Below are 20,009 nucleotides of genomic sequence, written 5' to 3' on the forward strand. Positions count from 1 at the left end.
CATAAATCGAAATTGTAATAGGACACTAAAAACAGTTGTAGCAAAATGCAGAAGATGACGTCATTTGAACAATTTATAGAGGCTGTCTAGCAGCCTTACGAGAAGTAATATTTTATTTTGGTTGCATGTTTTGATGACCGATTCTCAAGCACGTGCAATGTCCAAAGTAGCCTGCCCCAATGATTTCTTTTTGTTAATGAGCTCTAGTAAGTGTGCCTTTTGGAATAACGGACTGTACCTTCTGAGTATTTACTGAAGAGGTTTTTAAAACGATGGTGAAATTGTTTGGACAGACGAAGGTGTTATCCGAATTTATCCTAATAAACAGACGTTGCTCCTATCCACGACAACACGTGTTTGACCACGCATGGGCCGAGATCCACCCCCTGCACCTTCATGAATCTGCTGTACCAGTCTTCCCTTGCCAGTTAAAAGTGACCGTCCATTAAAAGTGACCGAGATAAGTATTCCCCAAATAAAGAGACGGGTCTGTGTGGTTGACAACGATGACAGAGAAGAGGCTGGCTGAAATCTGACACAGGTACACAGCTTATCCTCTCAAATAGCACCAAGGTGGCTGGTCGATCTTAATGTCCCTATACAACAAATCCTTGAGACACGGAAGACAGAAAACTCCTGTCCCCCTGCTGATTAGATTCTAGTGTTGCAAATATTCTGTATAAGATGGTGCAATGACTTGGTGCTGGTGGCCAATACGTAATATGAAGAAACCAGATTCAAAACCGAACTGAATATTTCCAATTTCATGTTGCACAACTCACATGATGTTTCTAGCACTGTATTCGATTGTGGTCCCCTTACAGGACTGCACAATTTCTCGCACAACATCTTATTGCCACGGTTCCAAACAGCAACTAGGATGACGATCCAAGAAATAGTTATGTCCTGTCCGCATTGCGTAATAGGTGTATAAATAGCGGAGTGTTATCGGTTCTTACAGTTTCACTCTTGTGTGGGTTGTGAAACGTCTTGTAACAGATAAGATTTAATTATGGCAGTGTCAATGGTGAATGATAGCCAGAGTGGGACACTCCACTTCGTAAGTTGTCCGCAAATACGATATCACTTGCTTAGCAGTCTCAAGAAGCTACAGGGTGTTCTTGCAGGCACCGCCCACAACGACAGGCAACGCAGAGGCCAATCAATTGCGTAACAACCGAAACCGCCGATGATTGAGAAGAAACGTAGCTTTAACACAAAACCTTGCGTTCTACACAGAGGAGGAACCTACGGAAGTCAAGGAGATAGTAACACTGTAGTGATATTTGGCGTCGGTGGTTTGTGTCAGCAGAAGACTGATGACAAAAAGACAGAAAGCCAGCAAAATCAGAGTCTCTGTTGCATGAAACCATTCCTTGAATCGCAAAATTGTGTACATGGCTGCACGTTCAGAGACCGTGAATAGTTACAATTGAAAGAAAAACAGCCCTCGGTCACTATTTTTAACGAATTAACCGGGATTCGACACTGCTAGGAGTGTCTTCCTCAGAATTTAAATCAAAGAATGGTCTATATTCTGTAACATGGTCACAGAATTATGACTAAAAACGTATGATAGAGTACAAGTACGGAATCATCGTGAAAGACTGGCAGTACTTATACGTCATTTATAAAATAATAAATATGCCAAAAGGGCATTAGTCACAAAGAATATTTAAGATAAAGAAAACTGTGATGACGAGCCAGTAAGGGCTAAGAGTCCGTTTTGCAACCTGCACCACGCAAGTAACGAGCAGCCCTTAGTGGCTCGCCATCACAGTTTTCTTTATCTTAAATATCTTTGTGACTAATGCCCTTTTGGCATATTTATTATTTTATAAATGACATATAAGTACTGCCAGTCTTTTACGATGATTCAGTATTTATACTCTATCATACGTTTTGAGTCGTAATTCAGTGGCCATGTTACAGAATATAGACCATTCTTTGATTTAAATTCTGAGGAAGACACTCCTAGCAGTGTTGAATCACGGTTAATTCGTTAAAAATAGTGACCGAGGGCTGTTTTTCTTTCAATTCTCATTCCTTGGATCCTGGTGACTGGAGGAAAACAACTGTAGTGTTTTTTGAAGTATTTTGAAAACATGTCGTATATTTTTGTTCCAATCTTTTACATTTGAGTTCTGCCTCACTCTCAAGATGTGGCCCTTAGATTACTTAAATTTTTCTAATTTTCTTTCACTCTTCGATCGAGATAAGGCTACGATTAAGTCAATGAACTCGCGTTCCGGGGAAAAGGAGTTCGAACCCCATCCCGGCCATGCAGATACAGGTTTTCCTGAATAGTTTAAGACAAACTGTTGAGTGGTACCTTTGAAAAGGTCACGGTCAGTTTCCAGCGCCATCTTTGTGCAATTCCCTTCTCTAATGACCTCGTCGTCCTCAGGACGTCAAAACCCAATCGACTTTTGTTTTCTTTCTGCCACAGAATCTCCATTGTGTTGAATAGTATCTCGATCACATTGAAGTGTGTTCTCAACAAGGAACTAATAAAGTTTACAATACCACAACACATTGGACTAGTGAAGTACATGATACTTACTTATTTCATAGTTAAAAGCTTGTGCCGTCGGTAAGTTTAGTATTGTAATGTGTTGTTGAGCACTGGGGTAACATTTTTATTCGAATATATCTGAGAAGTTTTTGCCTATTTTGCAATTTCTGTTATTGGGAACTACAAGATTGTACACTATAATATACCTGAAAATCAATACTAAGATAATTGCGGGTAATTGTCGAAGGCTCAGATAATGATCGAAATAATGTAACACCAGTCTACTGTAGTTTCACCTTTTTATACAAAAAAGATTATTATTTTCGTAAAAGATTCTACATCATTAACTAATGATGGCCAGATTACATAATTTATCACAAAAATCTTTCGTAAAATTGTTCGTTTGTAATAAACGCAATTGTAATTGAGTTCATAATAATGAAGTATTTTGAGTAATTGTTCAAGGATTATCAATAATCTCACGGGCGTGACTACATGGCTTTTTTGTTGTTTAGTTTTAGTCAAGGTTGGTCATTATGCTACTGTAATTGATGCAGAGGAGTCTTTCGTGTGCGAAAAATAAATGGGAATGGATCAGTTTTATGCCTTGTTAATCATACGTAAAACCGTGGACCTGGCCGGTAGCCGTGGCCGAGCGCTTCTAGGCGCTACAGCCTGGAGCCACGCGACCGCTACGGTCGCAGGTTCGAATCCTGCCTCGGGCTTGGATGTGTGTGATGTCCTTAGTTTAGTTAGGTTTAAGTAGTTCTAAGTTCTAGGGGACTGATGATCTCAGATGTTAAGTCCCATAGTGCTCAGAGCCATTTTTTGAACCCTGGACCTGAGGAAAGGAAGTTACACACAAATGTTTACCTTCCTTTCCACATACATTGTGTGTAGTGTTCTGGTATCTTATGCACTTACAGTTTAATTTCAGTATTCACTGTTACTGAAGGTTTTGATGGGATAGATGCGTCAAAACACCCATCACCGAACACATTGTCCGTAAGTTGTTCTCTACCTGGAGGTGTGAATTGTCATTCCGCACTTCCTTTCTTCATTGTTGCCAGGCATTGCATGTCGTGTCATCACACATGCAATTCTTATAATTAGTCAGTGAAGACCAACGACTTCTACAAAATATCGCCGTTCAAGGGTAATTTTTTTCAGCGAAGTTTCCCATCTTCACAGAGCAAGCTATACTACTCTGAAGACCTGCGACGGGGCGTAGTAACCATAAATTTAACTCAATTTATTTACTATGTATTACGATTTGACTATCCGACGAAAACTGAGTGATGTGAAACGAAGAACTGCCATAATTTTTCGAAACTAGCTGTTCTGCCTTAGCTAAATTGACTGTGTCTGCCTCACGGACAGATTTAAGGCAACATATTTAGCCAGTAAAACGTGTCAATAAAGAGCAATATTTTTAAAAAATGGTTGAAAATCTGGGTCTCGTCGACGATTAATATTTATGAAACTGCCTCCTGCCATCAAGGGTCAGTCTGATATTCTGAAACGTGTTCCAGCAGTAATAAACGCTTGTGAAACATATGTAAGTATTTTTCATACGTTTCTGTGGCAAACTGATGAATGTTGTGGGAGAATCGGATAAGTGGTCTAGGATGTGATCATTATGGTAACCAAATTTTCATATCCATCCACAGCGATGTGAAAGTTAGAGGGCATTCAAACGAAGATTCAGCACCCTCGTTGTGACGTCAAAAGCCTGTCATCAAAACGTGTATAGCCAGACTTCGTTTGCGGGCAACGTTAATACCCGTCGTCTACCCGGATGACCATAAACAGCTCGCGCTCCTTAGAATATTCAGACTGATAACCTGTCAGAAGCAAACTGTTTTAAGCAATCGGTTAGCCGAGGTCTTGAAGAGACTGCCATCAGCAGAGCATCATTTCACGTAATTCTGAAACCTGATGTGCAAAAGCATCATTATAAATCTCTATTTGTTCAGAGATTAGTGCTCACTGTTAAACCAGAATGCTTAGAGCAAGCATGTCAGATTCAAAGACAAACGCCGGTCAAATAAACGAGGAGTAGTTTTGACTGGCCTACAGAAAAAATGGAACTTTAATTGAATATACAGTGAACAAAAGGGGAAGACCAACGGTGAAATTAATGTTTGCCTCCTGACGCTTCGTACCACCTCTCTGGAACTATCTTTCCTACACTGTGAGAAATTTTGTTTGCTGTGATTACCTTCCAGATTTACCCAATTTTTCTTCACGAATCTGAATAGCCGTTCACACCGATGCTTCCACGCATGGATTTAGGCAAATATTTGTAAAATCTAGGCATCTCGGCTTCATAAAATTTTGCCTCTGAATCCTACTGAATCTCAGTTACCTCGATTTGTTTTTTATCAGTCATTGTTTCGATATTTGAGGAAAAAATCAAAGAACGTACAGAAAATTAGTTTACTAAAATTCTAAAATCTGCAAACCCTCTTTGCATTCAGTTCTCGGTCTTACAATTCTTTTTCTGCAAACGGATACTGCAATGCATATGAGATATATCATAAATTGTACTTCGTTTATTTTGCAGAAATGACACGAGATCGTGCTCGTCCCAGTCATAGACCGACCTAATGATGGGACAGAGTTATGAGACATATTTCACTTCAGGAGAATGTGTACAGTTCACGTTAGAAAGTGGCATGACTTGTAAGGAAGGCGGCCCCAGTCAGAATTAGATTCAGCACGTTGTGTTCTAGAGGAAACCACTGAGTCACAATGAAGAGCACATTAAACATGCTTCAGATATTACATTGTCATTATGTCCGTGAATTTCAGAAGATGTCGCGTGGCGTTGGCGAATGGCATTTTCAGCACTTTAAATGAGAAATTTAGTACTGCAAATGTAACAAGCAAACGTCACATGACAACACGTGAAATTGCCGCACATTATCACAATGTGATATCTGAAGCACGAAAAATTCTTGCAATAACAACAAGAAATTTTTTTTTTCAAACTTCAGCTAGACGCAGCTTACATGCCCCAGCAGGTTGCGATGAGCACGATACATTGTTGTTATGGTCTTTGCATCTCTCCATGCTATTCTATCCTGTGCGACCAACTTCATTTGCTCCTGACCACTGTAATAAGCACTATAACAGACATCCATTTCAACCTTCTTACTGTATTCGACCATTGGTTTACCTCGACGATCTCCTCCTCCCTCTCCTCCTCCCCCTCCCCACACCCCTCGATGATATCTTCATGCCTTAGGTTGTACACTATAATCTGACTCTTTCTCTCAGTGAAGTTGTGCCACGAATTTCTTTCCACCCCGTTGGATTCAGTATCTCATTAGTTATCTAACCTTCCACTATAATCTTCGGCATTCTTCTGTAGCATCACTTTTAAGAAGCTTCTATCATCATCTCGTCTGAACTGTTTATCGTCCACACATCACTTCCGTATAAGGCCGCATTACAGGCAAATGCCTTTAGAAAATACTTCCAAACACTTAAATTTATTTTAGATGGCACTTCCTGTCTGCATTTTATATCCTCTTTAGTTCAGCTTTCATCTACTACTTTCCGTTTCTCATATCCTATCCTAACTCCCTCAGCATCGCCTCGCCTGATTTAATTCGACTACATTCCGTCGCCCCTGTTTGATTTTTGTTGGTATTAATCTTATAACCTCTTTGCAAGAGGCTAGCCGTTTAATTCAACTGCTCTTCCAAGTCTCTTGCCATCTTTAACAGAGTTACAGTGTCTTCACCAAACCGCAAACTTTTTATTTGTTCTCCCCGAACTTTGTTTGATTTCATTTCAAAAGTTTCCCTTACTGCAGTACAGGATGAATAACATATAACATTGGGAACAGGCTACAACCCCGCTTCACTACCTTCCCAACTACTGCTTCATTTTGAGTTCCGTCAACACTTTTATCTGCACTGTGGTTTCTGTACAGTTGTAGCTCCCTGCATTTTATACGTGTTACCTTCAGAATTTGAAACGCTGTATTCCACTCAACATTGTCAAAAACTTTCTGTAAATATGAAAATGCTACTAACGTAGGTTCGCTGTTTATCAATCTACCGACTACGATAAGTCGTAAGGTCAGTATTGCTTCGCACGTTCCTACATTTCACTGGAACCCAAGCTGATCTTCCCCAAGGTCGGCTATTTACCAGCTTTTCTATTCTCCTGTAAATAACTGGTGTCAATATTTGCGTGAAACCATGATTTATTAAATTGATATTTCCGTAATTTTCGGCTGTCTGTACCTGCCTACTTTGACAATGGAGTTATTACATTCTTCTTGGAGTCTGAAGGCATTTTTGCCTGACTCATATATCTTGCATATCAGGTAGAACAGTTTTGTCCTGGCTGGCTCTCTTCTGAGGGCTGTCGCCTCCTTCTGCTGCCTTGTTCCGACCAGTGTTATACAGGGTGTTTGTTTTAACCTCAACCAACTAAATAACTCGAAGACGACGCATCGTACGAAAAGAAATGTTCTAGTTCAAAAGTTAATATCAGTAAAGGGGACAAGTGTCTGTGCTACAGCTGGCCGCTTCCTAACCATCCCTCCTGCCAGGGCAGGGTCAACTTTGTATTTTCAAATGTGAGCTCTCCATTTTAGTGCATATTCTGATTCTACGCCAAAAAATGGGTACGGTTTACTCAAACCATTTTTTCCATTCACAGTAGATGGTGTTGTAATCGACAAGTGTCAAATGTGGTACTTTTTGCAATTAAGAACCCATACATTAGATTATACATTTCATTTACGATGTAAATGTAAACCTTCGTGTTGTAACAGTCGAGTTCAAGCGGTACTTGAGTGTTGCGATTGTACAGTACAAATAATATGGCTACAGACTGACATTTCTGACAAATAAGCTCCTTGTATGATAACGTAGTTTCCTGATCCCTACAGGGTTGATTGTGGTGAACCCCCAAACCATTTGAATGCGTGATTTCGGTGGCCGCCTTCGAACTCCTCCAGCAGGGTTACTGATCGCACCGTGTGTTTTCATCCAAAGCCGTAATCCTCGGGCTGATCGCTAAGCTGCTACCGGCGGAATACGAACCACAACCATTCTGATAAGGTAAGCTGTCCATGAAGCGAACTGCCACAGATACTCACCGAAATTCAGCGTCACAGTGGTGAGAGGTAAATGGCCTCACCGAAATCAAGCACTCCAATGGGAGACGCAAGGGGACTCACCGATATCGTAAACAGAGCCGATGTCAAGCACCATGATGGGCACAGAAAACTATTGCATCCATGTCGTTGTACCTGGAACACGCTAAACGTAGTTCCTAATCAGATATTGGAATGGCTACCCATATTGTGCTGTACAATCAAATTTGCAACGCTGAAGTAAATTTTGATCAGAAATATCAGTCATTAGTGAATAAAGGTTTACATTGACATCGTAAATGAAATGTAGAATCAAATGCGTCGGATCTTAATTGCAAAAACAGGCACATCTTATATTTGCCAATTACAGCGCCATCTACCAGGAGTGAAAAAAAATGATTTGAGTAAATCGCACGTATTTTTTGGCATAGAATCGGAATATGCAACAAAAATGGGGTTTCGCTTTTGGAAATGCAAAGCTGACGCCGCCCACGCAGGAGGGATGGTTAAGAAATGGCCAGTTGGTGCACAGACCGATGTCCCCTTTAGTAATGACAACTTTTCACGTAGAACATTTTTTCGTACGATGCGTCGTTTTCGAGCTATTTAGTTGTCTGAAGTTAAAACAAACACGCTGTATAACACTGGTCGGAACAAGGCAGCAGAAGGAGGCGACATCCCTCAGAATTATTGAGCTCCTTCGGAGAGCCACCCAGGACAAAACTATTATCTCTGATATTTAAGGTGCAGGGTGAGAATTATTGGACTGTGTGAAAAAAAAGCGTAAATTAGTTACGAACTATGGCGTGCACACACTTTATTCAACATGTAAACTTTACAGATATTCGGGTTTAGGTTATATCTGCCATTATTGGAGATGATGTGAAGCAGACGAATAGCGAAATTCTTTATGACCCACAGAAGTGTCGGAACATCGATGCTGTCGATGACCTCCTGAATGACTGTTTTCAGCTCTCAGATCCGGAAAATATGGCGGCCAATCAAGGCTCATGCCAGTGGTCTCCGGGTACCACGTAGCGAGAATGCGGTCCCCAAAGTGCTGCTCCAGAACGTCAAACACTCTCCTGCTTTGATGGGGTCGAGCTCCGTCTTGCATGAACTACATGTTGTCGAAATCAGGGTCACTTTGGATTACGGGGATGAAATTATCTTCCAAAACCGTCACGTACCTTTCTGTAGTCACCGTGGCATCAAGGAATATTGCACCGATTATTCTATGACTGGACGTTGCACACCACACAGTCACCTGTTCAGGGTGAAGAGACTTCTAGATCGCAAAATTGGGATTCTCAGTCCCCAAATACAACAATGGAGTCGCCAATCAATAAAATTTTGCTTATTCACGAATCCATCCGAATGAAAATGGGCTTCGTCACTAAACCAAACCGTGCATGCGTACACTAATTCCCATCATGGCCCGCAACCAACCGTGCAGTTTGGACATCCTAACGCAAAATGCTCAGAAGTTATGACGATTTTATTTCTTATAGTTTAATAATTGTTATCCTATATGTAAGTCAGGCAAAATGCTCTCAGACTCCAAGAAGAACGCATTGTCAAAGAAGGCAGCTACTGGGAGCCGAGAATTACCGAACTAACAGTTTAAAAAGTTATGGTTTCCAAATATTGGTACAACCTACTTACAGAAGAATGCAAAACCGATCTCGTGAAAAGGTTTTATCTTGTAATGGATCATGTAGTCCTGAATCAGACTTCATTGCGTTTACTGTACTCTCCAAAAACGTTTCTGTTTCCGCCGTTACCTACAGACATGTTGTACGAGAACAATATTTTACGTCGCTGTGAAGTCTGTATGAGTTTTTTTTTTTAATGTCTGTGATAGTTTGCTGTGAGATAATGCATACCCGTGTGAAAGATCCCCCCTCATACTAAAGCCTCATAAATCTTTGTCATTACAGCTACTAGCCCGTAGAACGCAACACTGATCGATCCTGTTCACTCGGGATTGCATAAATAGAGATAATTTTACTGGGAAAGAATGGGTGCGCAGGACTTCCCCGTAACTGTTCTGTGCACAGTACTAGCCACCGCTGCTGGCGTCAGCTGTCGTAAAATATTGCCTCTGTGGTGAGGTACATGCTGTATGGAAGGCCTTCACCGCACAAACACCAGATAAACGCTTTCCCGTGTGCAGTGCCTTCTCCCAGGTCGCAGCTCGTAGAACCTCTTCCTTTGCTGCGAGGGAGACCCATTGTGAGACAGGTAAGCAGCCGCGTCCCTCAAACCATTTTTTGCTCTCAGCTTCTATTCGCAGCCCATAGCAACGGAACTTCGCTGAACCCTTGGCTACGATATACCTGCGCTTTGAAGCGTAACCATGTAAATACCAGACGACGCCGTGACAAAGAAATGCTGTCAGCGGCTCTGTGAACACCAGCCCCTACGCACAGCCTACTCTACACACTACTGTATGTGGATTCTCGTCCTCTCTTTTCCTCAGTCCTGCAGACTTCTACTTTTTTGTTGAAGCCACTTCTGCGTAAGACATGTGTTACTTCTTACTTCAGTTGTCGCAACTATGGCAGAGCGGTTCTAGGCGCTTCAGTCCGGAACCACGCTACTGCTACAGTCGCAGGTTCGAATCCGGCCTCGGGCATGGATGTGTGTGATGTCCTTAGGTTACTTAGGTTTAAGTACTTCTAAGTCTGGTGGACTGATAACCTCAGATGTTAAGTCCCACAGTGCTTAGAGCCATTTGAACCTTTTTTTTTGTGGCAACTAGCTGACCATATTTTGTTATGTCTACGACTACTGAGCGAATCGCCACATTGGTTTACATCTACATCTGCATTTATACTCCGCAAGCCACCCAATGGTGTGTGGCGGAGGGCACTTTACGTGCCAGTGTCATTACCTCCCTTTCCTGTTCCAGTCGCGTATAGTTCGCGGGAAGAACGACTGCTGGAAAGCCTCCGTGCGCGCTCGAATCTCTCTAATTTTACATTCGTGATCTCCCCGGGAGGTATAAGTAGGGAGAAGCAATATAATCGATACCTCATCCAGAAACGCAACCTCTCGAAACCTGGCGAGCAAGCTACACCGCGATGCAGAGCGCCTCTCTTGCAGAGTCTGCCACTTGAGTTTGCTAAACATCTCCGTAACGCTTACCAAATAACCCTGTGACGAAACGTGTCGCCCTTCTTTGGATCTTCTCTATCTCCTCTGTCAACCCAACCTGGTACGGATCCCACACTGATGAGCAATACTCAAGTATAGTCGAACAAGTGTTTTGTAAGCCACCTCCTTTGTTGATGGACTACATTTTCTAAGGACTCTCCCAATGAATCTCAGCCTGGTACCCGCCTTACCAACAATTAATTTTATATGATCATTCCACTTCAAATCGATCCGTACGCATACTCCCAGATATTTTACAAAAGTAACTGCTACCAGTGTTTGTTCCACTATCATATAATCATACAATAAAGGATCCTTCTTTCTATGTATTCGCAATACATTAGATTTGTCTATGTTAAGTGCCTATCCGCTGCAGATCTTCCTGCATTTCGCTGCAATTTTCTGATGCTGCAACTTCTCTGTATATTACAGCATCATCCGCGAAAAGCCGCATGGAACTTCCGACACTATCTACTAGGTCATTTATATATAGTATATTGTGAAAAGAAATGGTCCCATAACACTCCCCTGAGGCACGCCAGAGGTTACTTTAACGTCTGTAGACGTCTCTCCATTGATAACAACATGCTGTGTAATCATTGCCAATATATTGTACAAAATCTGTGTAAGTGAAGGAAATTAAATTTACAATAAATGATTATCAACAATTTATAATAATGAATCTCATTAGTTCTTAAAAAATCAAATATGTAACATCAAGTAAAAACTCGTAAAAAAAAATTGAAATTTGTAACTGGGTACAAGGTAACTGAGCTATTTTCCTAAATGCTATGACCACAAATTATACATCAAAACATGCATTTTTGAGACACCTTTCCTTTATGTTCAGTCAGAAAAAAGCAAAAATTTATGAACACGGTGGATTAAACCGAAAACTGAAGTATGGTGAAAGGGGTCAGCATTTAACATTGGGGGTGTGTGTTTTCCTTCTGTAGCCAATGGCAATTTATTTCGTTTGAGTAGACTTCACAACATGTATCTAGGGTACATCAAATCCTGGTGCCGACCAAGTAAGCCACTTGGTTGGCTTCGGATCTGCAGCTCTCATCATTTCTAGGTGGCAGAGAGTGAAAGCTTATACATTCGCAAATGACAAGGACCTACTCAATTCATTCTGCGCTTTTACGAGGCGTGGACATTGAAACACTGACTAGCCTACGTGGTTTACCTAGTTCACTGTGACAGTTCATCAACAAGGCCACACTCGATTCAGCCGGGCATTAAACAGCTTCGTCCCTTCTTATTCCTCTTAAAGTCTTCTCCGGTGCTACAGTTTCCCGTGTGTGAGTCGTTTACTAATCCTACGGTATATGCATTATCTGGTACCTACCATGATCATAAAGATGCACCCCCATCAAGCGATCTTCCTATTTCTACATACACAGGGAATGGACAAAAATACGGAAATAGCGAATGAGACCCGTGCGTGAACATACGAGGGGCAGTCAAATGAAAACGAGACAGGTGGGAAGAAAGTAAGTAAACTGTTTACCATTTCTAAAGTAATCACCATAATCACTGTGATATAAGTCGGTCATTACCTTCATGGAAAAATAGTTGCGGTTGCCTACGGAACAGTGACCAGGCGTATATCTCTTCGTTCGAAGTAAATCGATGTCCACGAACATCTTTCTGCAGGTCACGAGAAACATGGAAATGGCGTGGGGGAGGGATCGGAACTGTATCGACCATGCGTAAGAGCTTCCCAGAGAAACTTCTGCAGCGTAGATGAAGAGTTGCACAGATGGATAAAATCATATTTCCGTAGTCGACCGCAAACATTTTTCAATAAAAGCGTGATAGTCTTGTCTCTCAGTGGGACAAATATACTAACAGTTATGCTGATTGCACTTGTAATAATAAACAGTTTATTTCCTTTTCTCAATCTGTCTCGTCTTCATTTCACTGCCCATTAAAAATGCAACTGCTAGGGATCCCTGCAGGTCGTGCCGTTGTATTTGACGACCTCAACACATTTCAATTGTCAGTCGTACTCACAACAGTGTCGTGTATAGCTGCGAGTGCGTTATGTCGGAGCTGAGCGGTTCAGAATGTGGGAAAATCGTTGGTGCCCGTATGGTGGGTGGTTCCATAACAACTGGAGTGTTTGGTGTTCCAAGAGGCACCGGTTTGAAGAATGTTACTGCACACGGGGAAACCGGAAAAACATCATCCGCAAAGTCACAAGGCGGACGTAAGTATGTGTTGAGTCATCGTGACACAAGGTCACTGAAGAGGATTGTGACAAAAAATAAGAGGACGACAGCTGCGAAAGCCACTGCAGAACTGAATGTCGCACTCGCGAACTCTGTAAGCACCAAAACAACACGAGGGGAGCTCCGTTAGTAGGGAAATGGGCCGGCTGGGATTCCAAAGCCACTCGTCAGTGACGCAACTCCTCGTAGCGCGAAAACGTGGCGCAGAAGCCATAAAACCCGGACAGTGGAGCAACGGAGGAAAGTCTTTTAGTCGGATATCTCGTTTCACACTGTTTCCAATTTCTCGCCGTGTTTACGTCCCAAGATTGAGATATGGCGGAGATTCGGTGATGATTTGGGCAGCAATGTCATGGTACTGCACGGGGCCCGTGGTTACACTGCAACGTCGCATTACTGCCAAGGATTATGTGACCATTTTGGATGATCAGGTCCATCCCACGGTACAACGTTTGTTCCCCAGTGGTGGTGCTGTACTCGGAGACGGCAGGGTCCCTGTTCTCACATCTCGCATCGTCGAAGACTGGTTTTGTGAACACCAGGATGAATCGTAGCATCTCTCCTGGCCATCACAGTCAGAACATCTCTATGTTTTTGAGTCTTTGTGATCTACTTTGGTGAAAGTGGTAACTGATCGCTATCCACCTCCATCAATGTTACCTGAAATTTCCACTATTTTGCAGGAAGAATGGTGAAAGATTCCCTTGAAAATCATACAGCATCTGTATTTATCCATTCCGAGACGACTGCAAGGTGTTTTGAATAACAGCATGTTTCCTACAACTTATTCATCTACATCTACATGGATACACAAAAATCACATTTAAGTACCTAGCAGAAGGTTCAGCGAACCACATACGCAATAATTCTCTATTACTCCAATCTCTAACAGCGCGAACTTTCTCTTATTTTATTATGTTGATCGTTCTCCCTATGTAGCTCAACAAAATACACTACTGGCCATTAAAATTGCTACACCAAGAAGAAATGCAGATGATAAACGGGTATTCATTGGACAAATATATTATACTAGAACTGACATGCGATTACATTTTCACGCAATTTGGGCGCATAGATCCTCAGAAATCAGTACCCAGAACAACCACCTCTGGCCGTAATGACGGCCTTAATACGCCTGAGCATTGAGTCAAATAGAGCTTGGATGGCGTGTACGGGTACAGCTGCCCATGCAGCTTCAACACGATACCACAGTTCATCAAGAGTAGTGACTGGCGTATTGTGACGAGCCAGTTGCTCGGCCACCATTGACCAGACGTTTTCAATTGGTGAGAGATCTGGAGAATGTGCTGGCCAGGGCAGCAGTCGAACATTTTCTGTATCCAGAAAGGCTCGTACAGGACCTGCAGCATGCGGTCGTGCATTATTCTCCTCAAATGTATGGTTTCGCAGGGATCGAATGAGGGGAAGAGCCACGGGTCGTAACACATCTGAAATGTAACGTCCACTGTTCAAAGTGTCGTCAATGCAAACGAGAGGTGACCGAGACGTGTAACCAATGGCACCCCATACCACCACGCCGGGTGATACGCCAGTATGGCGATGACGAATACACGCTTCCAATGCGCGTTCACCGCGATGTCGCCAAACACGGATGCGACCATCATCATGCTGTAAACAGAACCTGAATTTATCCGAAAAAAATGACGTTTTGCCATTCGTGGACCCCGGTTCGTCGTTGAGTACACCGTCGCAGGCGCTCCTGTCTGTGATGCAGCGTCAAGGGTAACCGCAGTCATGGTCTCCGAGCTGATAGTCCACGCTGCTGCAAACGTCGGCGAACTGTTCGTGCAGATGGTTGTTGTGTTGCAAAGTCCCCATCTGTTGACTCGTGGATCGAGACGTGGCTGCACGATCCGTTACAGCCATGCGGATAAGATGCCTGTCATCTCGACTGCTAGTGTTAGGAGGCCATTGGGATCCAGCACGGCATTCCGTATTACCCTGCTCAACCCACCGATTCCATATTCTACTAACGGTCATTGCATCTCAACCATCGCGAGCAGCAATGTCGCGATACGATAAACCGTAATCGCAATAGGCTCCAGTCCGACCTTTATCAAAGTCGGAAACGCGATGGTACGCATTTCTCCTCCTTACACGGGGCATCACAACAACGTTTTACCAGGCAACGCCGGTCAACTGCTATTTGTGTATGAGAAATTGGTTGGAAACTTTCCTCATGTCAGCACGTTGTAGGTGTCGCCACCGGCGCCAACCTAATAGAATGCTTCGAAAAGCTAATCATTTGCATATCACAGCATCTTCTTCCTGTCGGTTAAATTTCGCGTCTGTAGCACATCATCTTCGTGGTGTAGCAATTTTAATGGCCAGTAGTGTATTTTCGCATTCGGAGGAGATAGTTGGTGACTGAAATTTCGTGAGAAGATTCCGCCGCAACGTAAAACGCCTATCTTTTAATTATGACTACCCTAAGTCCAGTATCACGTCAGTGACATTCTCTCCTCTCTTTCGCGATAATACAAAACGTGCTGCTCTTGTTTTAACTTTGTCGATGTACTCCGTTAATCCTATCTGGTACGGATCCCAGACCGCGGAGCAGAAATCCAAAAGAGGACGGACAAGTGTAGTGTAGGCAGTCTCTTTAGTAGCTCTGTTACATTTTCTAAGTGTGCCAATAAAACGCAGTGTTTGGATTTCCTTCCCCACAATATTTTCGGTGTGTTCTTCTTAGTTTAAACTGTTGGTAATTCTAATTCCTAGGTATTTAGATGAATTTACTGCCTTTAGATTTGACTGATTCATCGACTAACACAAGTTTAACGGATTCCTTTTAACACTCATGTGGATGACCTCACACTTTTCGTTATTTAGGGTCAACTGCTTCTTTTCGCACCGTACAGATATCTTTTCTAAATCGTTTTGAATTTTTTTTATCTTCTGACGATTTTACTAGACGATAAACGACAGCGTCATCTGCAAACAACCTAAGATGGCTGCTCAGATTGTCTCCTATATCGTTTATATAGTTGAGCCACAGAAGAATACCCATAACACTACCTCGTGGAACGCCAGAAATCATTTCCGTTTCACTCGACTTTCGTGAATTACTACGAATTATTACTCTGACAGTAAATCACGAATCCAGTCATATAACTGAGACGATGTTCCATAAGCACGCAATTTCACTACAAGCCGCTTATGTGGTACAGTATTAGACATGTTGATGTGTTGTGTTCTTGCTGTTTCAAGATTTTTGTCCATCACGTGTACATTTATACTCTGCAAGCGACTCTGAAGTGCACAGCAGAGTGTAAGTCTCATTGTACCACACAGTAGGGTTTCTTTCCGTTCCATTGCCGCATGCATCACGGGAAGAAAGACTGTTTGAACATCCCTGTGGGCGCTGTTGTAATTACTTCAGCCTCATCTTTGCAGTACTTGTGGGAGCGATACGTAGGGGGCATTAATATATTTCAAGATTCCTCATCAAATACTGGTTATGGAAACGATTCGTGGGGTTCTTTACGTCTATGTATGCATTGTATGTGTTCAGTATTCTCCTGTGAGTCATGTTTGGTGTGGATGCCACACAACATGAGCAATATTGGATCTCACAAATGATTTGTGAGCAGTCCCCTTTTTAGACTAACTGCATTTTCTCAGTTCCTTACCAATGGACCGAAGTTTTGGCTCCTCTTCATCCAGGTCTCTGTTCCTCTCCAACTACGCCGGATCAACATTAAAAATTCTCCTGAATGTAAGTGTGATTCTTAGTCGGAATCTAATTTAAACCACGTATTGTTTTCGTGTCCCAAATCTGACTGTGAAAGGTGGGACATTTGAAAACATTGCGGAGTGTGGGATATCACCTTCCTCAAGCAACTTCTCTTTTATTTAGTAAGGACATTCGCATTTGTAAAGTAATTGACACTTTCCTTACAAGTACTGGAAAAAATCTGTAGTTTGTTATGGTATGTGTTTGTGCTTGTGATGAAATTTCCGTAATGGTGCGCACTGATGAACCACACCTGTATAATTTACTTCTGAATCTCTTTGTTATCGATTTATGGTGGACAAAACTGTAAGATTTTGAACTCTTATATCTATAGATGTGAGTTTACGTATTTGTCTAATACAGTTAAGTGTACATTTTAACGATGTGTTTCCGATAGCTGTAGGCCAAATAAATAGAAAACTGTGAACCGAAGTATGCCATCTGCGCCGGCCGGAGTGGCGCGGTAACTCAGCATGTTCGGTCAGAAGGGTAAGCTGCCCTCAGTAACAAAAAAAAAAAAAAAAAACTGAGTTAATGGATCAACGACGAACTGAAACGGGTGTCTTGCGACGTCCGCCAAAATGAGATTAATGGAGGAGAAAAAAAAAGCGGTTCTAGGCGCTTCAGTCTGGAACCGCGCGACCGCTACGGTCGCAGGTTCGAATCCTGCCTCGGGCATGGATGTGTGTGCTGTCCTTAGGTTAGTTAGGTTTAAGTAGTTCTAAGTTCTAGGGGACTGATGACCTCAGAAGTTAAGTCCCATAGTGCTCACAGCCATTTGAACCATTTTATGCCATCTGCTTTACCATCGTTTGGGACTGCTTGATAATTCCATTTCATATCCACACAGATCGTTACACCTTCGTATGCGATGACCGAGTCCAGCTGTGACTCGTTGATATTATAGTCATGGGATACCAAGTTATTTTCGTTTTGTGAAGTGCACATTCTTACATGCACAGGGTGTTTCACAATTCATGTCACACACTTCTAAAGTTTGTAGATCAAGTTTTACATATGAACGGGAACGTCATCCAACGGCGCTACAGAGCCTCGAAGCTATAGGCGCCGGCTCCTGTAAATGTGTGTACATACATGGTGATACCGTGATGATGTTGCGAACTTGTAAGGATGATGGAGACGGATGAATGTATCAATTTGTGGTAAGAGTCCCTGGTTCGGAAACGAACAAGCTGAAAGTTACAAGCGAACATCTTTCTGATACATCTGTCAGTGGAATTCATGTGCCGGTACTGTCGTTGCTAAGACTGCAGGGAATGCATCTGTCAGTGGTCATAGTACAGAGCAAGTCAAGGAAAGATGTCTCGTTCTAATGGACTCTACCTGAGGAGCTATGAGTACTTATTCATTTTCGCTAGTGTGAAATACATCTCCTCTGTTAACAAGTGCTTATAACCCTTAAGGTATGCATTCTAGAATCCATGTTTACGGAACAGTTTTATCTTGTTTTGATCCATATTACCACCTCTCAAAGTTAGCAACAACAGCACCGGTACATTATTCCACTATATGAGCTATCAGAACGATTTTCGCTTATAACTATCGACATGTTAGTTTCCGATACAGGGACCCTTTCCTCAAATTGATACATTTATCCTTCTCCATCATCCTAAGAATTTCGTAACATCATGACGGGCTCAGCCTGTATATACATACATTTACAGGTGCCGCGGCCTGTAACTTTGACATTCTGTAGCGACGTTTGATAACGTTTCCGGACATAAGTCTCTGTGTAAAATTTGATCTACTCAGTCCCCTCTGCAACATCTAGAAATGTGCAACATGAATTGTGAAACAACCTGTATGTCAAGCTGTCAATATTTGTACCACTTTCAAATGTTATCAAGAGATGACTAAATGTCTGTGCAGTCTTTTTTTTCTTGTGGGGCACAACATGAGGCACAACATGAACGCTATGGGTACATTTTCCTGGTGCACTCCTGAAGTTACTTTTGCATTTATTCGTGATCCTCCTTACAAAAGAAAAGGCTTAATCCAGTCACAAATTTCGTTTGATGCGCCGTTATGAATGTACTTTCGTTAATAAACATTGGTGTGGCCCAGAGTCAAAACAGCGCTGGAATCATGAAATACTGCATCAATTTGTTCGCCTCGATCCACGGAATTCAGGATGTCACGCGTGTTTTGCACTTCGGTGTTTTCGGAATCCACCATGATTTGCATGGAGAAATTCTTTCCGTTCGAGTAGCTCATTACGTTCGAGCTCAGAATATGTTCGAAGTTTCTACAACAAACAGATGTCAACGACATTGGTCACTAGTAAACTTGCACACCTTTTCCCATGCAACAAACCTTTCTTAAGAGGGGTGTGCGGTACATTATTACTCAGTTGTAAACGCTGTAAAGAATCTGACAGGAGTCACACCTGTCCCTGTGGCCTTATTCGATTTTAGCAATTTCAGCTGTTTCTTAATGCCACAGGACTAGTATCACCACTAACAGGATGAGAGAATTAAACCGGAACTGTAATCTTGTGTTCGTTTACACAGGAACATCTGGAAACGGTGTTTCGCATTTCTACTTTTGATTTGCTACCCTCAGTTTCAGTTCCTGTGTCATCCGTAAGTGTCTGGATGCTAAATTTAGTGCAACTAACAGCCTTTGGCCAACGACCTTGCCGCAGTGGTAAGACACCGGTTCCCGTCAGATCACCGAAGTTAAGCGCTGTCGGGCTGGGCTAGCACTTGGATGGGTGACCATCCGGTCTGCCGGGCGCTGTTGGCAAGCGGGGTGCACTCAGCCCTCGTGAGGCAAACTGAGGAGATACTTGATTGAGAAGTAGCGGCTCCGCTCTCGTAAACTGACATACAGCAACCGGCCTCTGGTGGCCGAGCGGTTCTAGGCGCTTCAGTCCGGAGCCGCGCGACTGCTACGGTCGCAGGTTCGAATCCTTCCTCGGGCATGGATGTGTGTGATGTCCCTAGGTTAGTTAGGTTTAAATAGTTCTAAGTTCTAGGGGACTGATGACCTCAGATGTTTTTCAAGAGCCAACAAAGGTAAAAATCGCATGGCGTCTTATCGGTAACAACGTCGTTAAACCAATCGCGCAGTGAATTATGCCACAGAGGAGGCTCACCATCGAGCTAAAAGATGAAGTTATGTGGTTCAGCTTCTTCAAATTCAGAAAAGAGCTATAGTTCTAGTGCATCAACATAAGAACCCCCAGTAACACTTACTCCA

General features: G+C 42.6%; 1 pseudogene; it reads left to right on the top strand.

Annotated features, from left to right (window-relative positions):
- The first annotated feature begins 19,433 nt into the window (after positions 1–19,433).
- Positions 19,434–19,553, top strand: LOC124722818 (annotated as a pseudogene).
- The last annotated feature ends 456 nt before the right edge of the window (positions 19,554–20,009 follow it).

Source organism: Schistocerca piceifrons, chromosome 1, assembly GCF_021461385.2.
Source record: "Schistocerca piceifrons isolate TAMUIC-IGC-003096 chromosome 1, iqSchPice1.1, whole genome shotgun sequence".
In the NCBI taxonomy this organism is placed as follows: Eukaryota; Metazoa; Arthropoda; class Insecta; order Orthoptera; family Acrididae; genus Schistocerca; species Schistocerca piceifrons.